This window comes from Carlito syrichta, unplaced genomic scaffold, assembly GCF_000164805.1.
Source record: "Carlito syrichta isolate Samal-C Ts95f unplaced genomic scaffold, Tarsius_syrichta-2.0.1 Scaffold313228, whole genome shotgun sequence".
Lineage (NCBI taxonomy): Eukaryota > Metazoa > Chordata > Mammalia > Primates > Tarsiidae > Carlito > Carlito syrichta.
In genome coordinates this window covers 64670-74374 of record NW_007257324.1, presented here as the reverse complement: position 1 = coordinate 74374, position 9705 = coordinate 64670, and the positions used below count along the sequence as shown (strand labels likewise).

At 36.4% G+C, this 9705-nt stretch overlaps 1 protein-coding gene across 1 annotated transcript in view; it reads right to left on the bottom strand.

The window, feature by feature from the left end:
• ABCB7 (ATP binding cassette subfamily B member 7) overlaps positions 1-9430 on the bottom strand; it is a 79598-nt gene extending 70168 nt beyond the window's left edge. Inside the window, exons 1-2 of the mRNA XM_021718671.1 lie at positions 9353-9430; positions 7024-7110 (exon numbers count right to left, since the gene is read on the bottom strand). The gene's annotated coding sequence lies outside the window, so the exon portion shown is untranslated. The remainder of the gene's footprint in view (positions 1-7023; positions 7111-9352) is intronic.
• Between the last annotated feature and the right edge of the window lie 275 nt (positions 9431-9705).

The following is a 9705-nucleotide window of genomic DNA, read 5'->3' as shown; positions in this document are numbered from 1 at the left end:
CATTTGTTGAATAGGGTATCTTTTTGCTAGTGTGTGTTTTTGTCTACTGTGTCAAAGATTCATTGGTTGTAGGTATTTGGGTTTATTTCTGGATTCTCTATTCTGTACCATTGGTCCATGTGCCTGCTTTTGTACCAATACCATGCTGTTTTGGTTACTACATCCTTGTGTATAATCTGAAGTTAAGTAACGGGATACCTCCACCTTTGTTCTTTTTGCTTAAGATTGCTTTGGCTATTCTGACTATTTGAGGGGTTCCATATGAATACTCTGGCTCTTTTTTGGTTTCATATGAATTTTAGGGTTATTTTTTCTAATTGTGTGAAAAAGGACATTGGTAGTTTGATAGAGATTGTGTTGAATCTTTAGATTATTTTGGGTAATATGGATGTTATCTGGTGGCTTTATTTACTTACTTATTTTCTCTATTCTGTTGGTGTTCCATGAGGCCCGTGAGTATTATACTTTCCAGCATTATTCTATTGGTGTATTTTGACTTTTTGTTTCAGTGTTTAGAACTCCTTTGAGTATTTATTGTAGTGTCAGTCTTGTGTTGACAAATTCCCTCAGCATTTGCCTGTCTGAGAAAGATTTCATTTCTCCTTCATTTATGAATCTTAGTTTTGTGGGATACCAAATCCTTGGCTGACTGTTTTTCTGTTTGAGGAGATTAAAGATGGGGCCCCAATCCCTTCTGGCTTGTAGGGTTTCTTCTGAGAAGTCTCCTGTTAGTTTGATAGGTGTATTGTATAAGTTATTGGATGCTTTTGTCTCACTGCTCTTAAAATTCTTTCCTTCACATTAACTTTGCATAACTGGATGATCATATGCCTTGCAATGAACTTTCTAGGGGTTCTTTGAGTGTTTTGTATCTGGATATTTAGATTTCTGGCAAGGCCAAGGAAGTTTTCCTCCATTATTCCCTCTAATGGGTTTTCCAAACCTGTTGCTTTCTCTTCTTCCTCAGGAAAACCTATGATTCTTAGATTTCTTGGAGACTTTGTTCCCTTCTCTTGATAGCTTTTTCTTTTTTGTTGTCTGATTGGGTTAATTCAAAAACCTTTTCTTCAAGTTCTGAGATCCTTTCCTCTGCTTGTTCTAGACTCCTTTAAAAAAATTTCCGCTGCATTTTGTACTTCCCTAAATTAATCTTTCATTTCTAAAATTTCAGCTTGTTTTTTTTAAAGATGTCTATCACTTTGAAGAATTTTTCATTCATATTGTGAATAGTTTTTAAAATTTCTTTATGTCAGTTTTCAATTTTCTCTTGAAGTTTATTGATCAATTTTATAATCAATCTTTTGAATTCTATGTCTGGAATTTCAAAAATTTCATTTTGGTTTGGTTCACTGCTGAAGAGTTAGTGTAGTTTTTTGGGGGTATTGGAGAACTCTATTTTTTCATATTGTCAAAATATTTTACTGGTTTCTTCTCATTTGTATAGACTATTTCTTTTGAGGTTGGCAGAGGGCTGACATACACACTGTAGGATTCCCTTGGTTATACATAGCCTTGGTGTATTAGGATTCCCTATTGCTAGCTGTGGCAGTCCTGTGCTGGTTACCTGTGCTGGTGGCCCTCATAGCATCCTTAGTGGCCAGAGGGGCTTGGAAAGTGGTGTAAGCTGAGGTTTGGGAACAGGGTTTTCCCAGAGCCGAAGTATTATATCTGATGTGGTGGACTGTACTGTTGACATCTGGCCAGGAGGGGGTGCTTGTGGAAGATAATCAGCTGTGATGGTGGCTATGGACTTTCACCTTGGTGTGTGTGGCTCCAAGGAAGTGCCCAGCCAACTTAGGCAAAAGGGTGAGGCTCTGGGGATTACCCAAATTATCTTCTTTGAGCCTTCAAGAAGAGTAAGGGTAATGGGGGTAAGGAGCTTGAGCACCCCACAAGAGTGCACTCTGAACTACCCCAGTGGGGATCAGGAGGAAGTCCCAGGCTACTGGGATAAAGCTGTTGTGAAGGGCAGGCACAGAAGAGCTTATAAGGGGTATCAGCAGTTGCTATGGCAACAAGTCCCACCTGGCTCCCCATGTTAGCCTCAGGTAATTTGTCTTGTGAATGTCAAAGTGCAGCTGGCTTCAGAGTCTCAAATGTTCTCACCACCACACACCCCAGCCAGGAACTCTCTGCAGCCAAGGAGTTTGCCTTTGAGTCCTATCCCCTCCCAAGCCAGCTAGAAAGCAGCTACACTGCCTGCAATGGTTGAGTTCCTGGGAATGGCAGTTGGTGCTGCTCAAGGTTTTCTTTTTTCGTGCACCATTCCACGTGGGTTTCAGCAGAGCATGGCTATGGGTAAGTTTCCCAGAGAAACTGAAGTGCAACAAGACTCAGGGGCACCACCAATCCATGGCAGCACAGAACTCCTGAATTCCCTTCACTCACCTTTCCTACTGCATTCAGAGACTGCTAATGGACTTTGGTGGTACAGACGAGATTTTGGCTAGTTCCAGCGCAGGTTGGTGGATCTTGGCTACTTCCAGCCCAGGTTGGTGCACTATGTGGTTATTATCACCTCTTTGAAGAGTTGTGGGGTAACCTGCTGGTCTTTTTCCTCTCTAGGTGCTGAGGAAACTCTATCTTGGTTTACTCTACAGGAAAAACTCATCCTAGCTGCCTCACAATGGCCACCTTAGTCCCTATCTGCCCACACATTTAAAAAAACCTGGAGACTTCAGTACTCCACTATCCCCCCAATCCTCCAATTTTTAATACTCCAAAGTGCCGTTTCACTTCCTCTGATTACACCAACGTTTATACCAAAACTGAATGCTGTAGTAAGTGCTACCTTCTTTTCTTTTAACTTTTAATTTTTTTAATTATAAAGATGTGGGGTACAATTCAGGGTTAGGTATAGAAATGTTCATTATGCAGGTACCCTTGTTGATGAGGTATGCCCCCATCCCCCAGCAGATTCCCACTACTGCCATTCCTGCCTCTCCCCACTCCCCAGCAATTCCCCACTGCTGCCAATCCTTTTCATATGATAACTGTTCAAGGTCCACTTATGAGTGAGAGCATTTGTTACTCAGTTCTTTGTTTCTGTGACAGATCACTCAGTATTATAGACTCTAAGTCCATCCAGGTTGCTGTGAAGTTCATGATTTTGTTCTTCTTTATGGCTGTGTAATATTCCATCATGTATATGTACCACATTTTTTAAATCTAGTCCTCTTTCAGCACGGTTGGTTCCATGTTCTTGCTATTGTGAACAATGTTGCAATAAACATATGTGTGCAGGTATCTTTTTCATAGAGTGATTTGAGTTCCTTCAGCTATATTCACAGTAGGGGGATTACGGGGTCATATGGAAGGTCAATTTTTAGATCTCTTAGGAATTGCCACACTGATTTCCACAGAGGCTGTACTAGTTTACACTTCCACCAACAGTGTAGAAGTGTTCCCTTTTCACCACATCCTCTCCAGCATCTGTTATTTTTTGAGTTATTGATCATGGCCATACTGACTGGAGTCAGGCGGTATCTCAGAGTTGTTGTTTTTTTTAACATATTTTTATTTTAAAATTGTGGGGTACAGTTAAGGGTTAGGTATACAAATATGCATTGTTCAGGCACTCTTGTTGATAAGGGGTGTCTCCCCATCCCCAGACAGATATTGACTATCGTTAATCCCACCTCTCTTCCCCTCCCTACCCCCCCATAGTTTCCCACCACTGTCAATCCTTTTCTTATAGTGTTATGATAGATGTTCAAGGTCCACTATATGAGTGAGAACATGCGATACTCAGATCTTTGTTTCTGTGAGAGATCACTCAGTATTATAGACTCTAGTTCCATCCAGGTTGCTGTGAAATTCTTGATTTTGTTCTTTTTTTACGGCCACATAGTATTCCATCGTGTATATGTACCACATTTTTTTAATCCAGTCCTCTTTTGATGGACAGCATGGTTGATTCCAGGTTCTCGCTATTGTGAACAATGCTGCGATAAACATACATGTGCAGGTATCTTTTTTATAGAGTGATTTGAGTTCTTCAGGGTATATACTCAGTGTGGCTTTAATTTGCATTTCTTTGATGACTAGTGAGGCTGAGCATTTTTTCATGTATCTGTTGCCTGCTCATATGTCTTCTTTTTAGAAGTGTCTATTCATATCTTTTGCCCACTTTGTAATGGGGCTGCTTGTTTTTTTCTTTTCAGCACGTTTGAGTTCCTTGTAGATCCCAGATGTTGGGCATTTGTCAGACAGACAGTTGGCAAATATTTTTTCCCAGTCTGTGGGCTATCTCCCTGCTCTCTTGATGGTTTCTTTGGCTTTGCAAAAGCTTGTCAGTTTGATGAGGTCACACTTGTCTATCTTATCTCTTATGGCATAGGCACTTGAGGTTTTGATCAGGAATTGGTTGCCAGCTCCAATTTCCATAAAGGTGTCTCCTTCATTTTCTAAGGTTCTTATAGTTTGAGGTTTTACATGTAGGTCTTTGATCCATTTAGAGTTGGTTTTTGTGTATGGTGATAGTAGTGGTCCAGATTAAATTTTTTGCATGTGGTGAGCCAGTTTTCCCAAGACCATTTACTGAATAGGTTCTCTTCTCCCCAGTCAGTGGTAGAGGCTTTGTCGAAGATGAGTTGAGAAATTGAGGTTTTGCTTCTGGAATCTCTATCCTGTTCCATTGGTCTATATGCCTGTTCTTGTACTACTACTACTAGCTTCTGACTGTAAACAATTAGTGATAATGTGTTTCTAATATAAAAAGGAATATATCAAAGCAAAGCCTGGGAGGAAGTTCCTTTATTAAGTTCTGCATTATTCATGTCCTTATTAAGAGCACAAGACTAACTAAATTTATCAACAGATGCATCTTTAAAAGAAACACAAAAATTGAATAAACCTCCAAATTCCTTAAAAATTCTGATGTATAAAACAAATAATTCTTTAATTAATTTATTTTAAAAACATGAGTTTTCAAATATTGAAATTACCATTCCTTTTTCACAAACCCTTTATGGTAGCCACACTATATAAGTAAATGATTTAAATACCTTCTGAGCAGCATTATTAATACTGATTTAGTTTTTAAGCACAAGTGCAAATGAATAAAAAGTAAAGCAAAACTGGGCATGCTGGCATATATCTATAGTTCCAGTTCCTTGGGAGGCTGAGGTGGGATGACTGCTTGAGCACTGGAGTTTGAGACCAGCCTGGGCAATATAGCAGAACTGTCTCAATAACTAATAACTAACTAACTAAATAAATAAATAAATAGTTCAGCAGCAGAGATTTTAGTTGGTCTATTATTTGGAAGAGTGATAAAACTGCATAGTAGTTTCGATGTCCTGCCATCTAAACTGCTGTTTCTAGACAGCAGGGACTTTGTTTTGTTCATTAATATATCCCCAGTCCTCAGCATAGAGTTGATCACAAAGCAAATATTCAATACATATTTTTTAAAGGAATGAATTATGGTACAAGATAGGCCTCACAATCTCACATTATTATAATAGCAGCAGCTAACATTTATTGAGCACTATGTGCCAGGTACTATTTAAGAGTTTTATCACAGTGTGAGGAGTTCACTCATGTAAATCTCCTTTGGTATTACTATCATCTTCATTTTACAGATGAAACTGAAGCACACAGAGATTAAGTAACCTGCTCAAGGTCACTCCACTAGGAAGTGATGGTAGCAAAGTTCAAATTCAGGCAGCTCTGCTCCAGAGCTCAAACGCTTAACTACAACTTCTACTATCCCTTTTCTGGCACAGCCACCAAGCTCTATTATTCTATTAAGATTCCATTTAGCTAACTAAGTTAAAGTCATACAAAGATGATGGAAAAAAGAGCAAAAAAAGCAAATATCAAATATATAGTCTTACAATGATTTTTGCTTTGTTTTATTTTACTGGGGAAGAAAAACTATCTTGAGGTTTTATATTGCTTGAGTCTAAAAGAAGTGACGGCCTCTCCTTTATTAGTCAACATGTTTTGGTACTGTTTAGAGCATTATTAGCAACTATCCTTGAGTAACCTTGGTGACAGATGATCCTGAGAACTGACAAGTGTCATGCCAAAGACTAATACATGGACAAACAAATCTCTACTTGACTTAATTTTTATAATTTCCATTATATGATATTTTTTGTGCCTAAAAACAGCTATGAAGGATAGTAATATATAAAAATAGGACAGAACAATAAATGTGAACTATTTTGAGTTCCTTGAAAGAAAATAGCTGCAATGAGAATCAAGGTGAGAAGGGAAGATTAAAATATTGAAGAGTTTTTCTTGTCAATAGCTTCTTACCAATAAATTAATTACTATTTATCTCTCTACAATTTAAAAAGCACTTTTACATAAAATGTGTTCACTGGACCAACCCCGAAAATATAATTTTTCCTTAGAAACACCATATATGTATGCTAATTAGATCAACCCAGAGAAAGAAAATAAAGGTAAGCTTAGAGAAAAAGGATCAGACAGAGAACAATGTAATAGGATTCCAATGACATTTTCACTCACTGAGAAAAAGTGTAGTGCAATTAAGTCTTTTTTCTTTCAGTGGCCCTTCTGTTTACCATGCTTGTATAATGATAATAACAATGAAAATGATGAAAAATATGAGTAATTATGGTGGATCAGGTAGATAAAGTATTTACCATGAAGCTAGGGATATTCTGGGCTCTAAGTAGTGTACAGAAGGGAAAACATTAGCCCTGAATCACACACACAAATTACTTGTAAGTGCTAAATCTAATTTGTCTACTTGCTTATAAGGCTAGACATAACAGATAACCTCAGCGAATGCTATTTTAAATAAATAAACCATTTAGGTAGATAAATACCTTTTCATTTTTAGTCAATCATAAATTTTTGTTTGCTTTAAGTCTGAGAAAATCTCATCTATTTAAGCACAGTCAATTCATATGGTTTTGCATTAGAGAACATGCAGTTACATGAGTCAATCAACATATTCTAGAATATGATAATCTTAAATACATATATCTTCCATGCTTGCAAAATCATCAACAAGAATTCCAGTTACTTGTTACTAGCTCTTACCCCTTCTTTTGGGTCTGTGTGGAGTCCTCCTCCTGCGTGACCATGCCAACATGTCTTCTTTTCTATCAGTGGCCATGCCTGGAGAACCTGGTTGAAGAGGATACCAAGCTGTTCATTCGCTATTAAAGAATTTCAGATGTCTAAAAACCTGTCTTAGACAGTCAAATCTAATGCATGTCTCCAAAACAAATTCAGAGTCATAGCTTAAATAATACAACAAAACACCTCCAGAATTAGCTTACAGCTAAATTTATACAAGAACTATTGAGATAAAACAAACATTCATACAGAAGTCACCTTCTCTAAATAGCTTTTGAAATTAATGTGTAAAAGATTTAACTTGTATTACACTTCTACTCAACTTATACTGGCTTTCTTACTGTCATTCCCTACTATAGTGCTGATAACCTGTTACTGCATTATTGGCAAGCAAGCATAATATACAGTTAATTAATTGCTATCTCACTTGTTGGTCTTGTGTATATATTTTTGTTTTATAATTAATATAGTTGATTTTACACAACTTGTTCTTTTTCTTATTATTCTGGATCAGATATCTATTTAGGAACAAGATATTTTGTAACACTTTACAGTCTATTTTATGGTATAGTCATTTGCATACATGTTTTGCCTTTCCTATTACATGGTAAATCTCTTAAGATTAAGGACAGTGTTTTTTACCTTTGTATATCCCACGGCACATACCACATACCAGTGTTTTAAATATGGGCAAGCCAGGTTTCAATGCTTATTGGATTAACTTATAAAATAGAGCTATCTACAAATCTCCCAAATAGCCTTGAAAACATGTAAGCATCTTACCTATTATAAATAGCTTCAAAAGACCTTAGAGTAATGCTTAGGTTAGAGAAATATAAAAATAAAATCATTTGAAAAAACATAATTGTTAACAAGACAGTAAAGATTAGGCTTAAAATTTAGGCATGCTAATACTGAAAGTGTCTTCACAAATTAAAGACACTTAATGAAGTACATGAATTTAAAGATTATTTTTCAGTAGCCATAGTAATCAATAATTAATTAAAAAGGGCACGGTTCTTTACAAACACAAGTGTGTATCAACATCATACACAGCACAACACTATCAGCTCTGAATCAAGCTATAAAGATGGAATTACAAAAAGCAAAAGCACCATCTTGCTCTCACTAGTTAAGACACAAAAAATAATTGCCATAAATGGATTATTGATTTTTGGATCAACAATATTAAAGTATTCTGTAAAAGGAAAATATCAAAAGGTAATTTTTAGTCTGATGATGTTTCTTTATGAAATGTTTTTCCTCTAAAAGACTGAGCAACAAGTTTTATCAAGGGATCTGGTGAATACTACACAAGGTAATGAGGTCTTCAACAAAGCAAGACTAAAATATAAATAAATTTAGTGGTATCACAGACTGTAAGATTAAATAATTTTCCCCTCAAAACTTCAATTTGATAGTAGAAAATATAATTCATTTCTACAGCTTCTGCATAAATTAGAACAACACCTTATACTTTAATGGCAAATAATTGTTAATCAGAAAGAAAAAAATAAGGAAGTCCTCATGATATAAATTACTTTCTAATTTTCTAGTCTTTTTCTATCATGGAGATTTACTTGTTTCATTTTACTTCATTAATGTATTTATTTATTTATTTTAGAGTTGTGGGGTACAAGTGAGGGTTTGTTACAAAAGTAGGCTGCATGCAGGTGAAGTTTTGACTTGTAGCTGGCCCTCTCCCCACTTGGTAGTGGACCAGGTACTCTTTGTGTTGCTATGTGTCCCCCTCCCTCCTTCCTCTCTCCCTCCCCAATCTCATTTTAAAGCACTGAGATTTTTAAAGATGTCTTTCACTTACATTAGCAAGAAAAAATGGCCTTCATCAACAAGTAAACTCAGTATCACTTACCACATAGGCTCTAATAAGCTTAGAATTCCTTGGTATTCTGCCATCTCAATATCTTCTAAGGTAAAGAAACTTCATTCATTTGAAAAACTTACAGCATTACATATACCAAATATAAATTGCCACAATAAATGCGTCAACAAGTTGCCATTCCATTTATAAGAGCTTTCTGAAAATGTTATTCTAGTTGGCACTGATCTCAGGAGATTCAGATAGATTTCTCTAGGGTTAGAAAAATATCAAGACTTCTCTCTGCATTTCCTGTAGGAGAAACATGCCTTCTTAGTCATCTTGCCAATGTTTAGAAAAACATGAAAAGGAAAATTATTTGGGAAATGTAAAATATGTAGTATAAATTGGAAAATGCTCCAAGGGCTTGCAAATTTTTCCAGCTATATAGAAGCATTTGCTTAATCTTACCTTTGCAGCACCTAAAAACTGTCTTGAATTGCCTCTTCCCACTCTCTGCCAAGTGGTATTCCTTAATGATTCTGGAATCTGCTGAAGAGAAAGAAGGGGGGGGAGGTAGAGAATTTAAGAGTGAACAGTTAACATTCAAAGATTATTTCCTTTGTTCATAAACATGCATAAAATTAAAACCATTGCCTCACCCTCTTTCTCTCTAGGTTTTTGTCTTTGCTTCTTTTCTTTTTTCTTTTTGGTCTCTTGTTTCTTAAAGTCTCCAAAGTCTTCAATCCCTTTCTTAAATGGCTTTTATGCTCTACAAATGCTACTCTTTTGCTTTCTCTTTATTGCCTTTTTTCACACTCTAC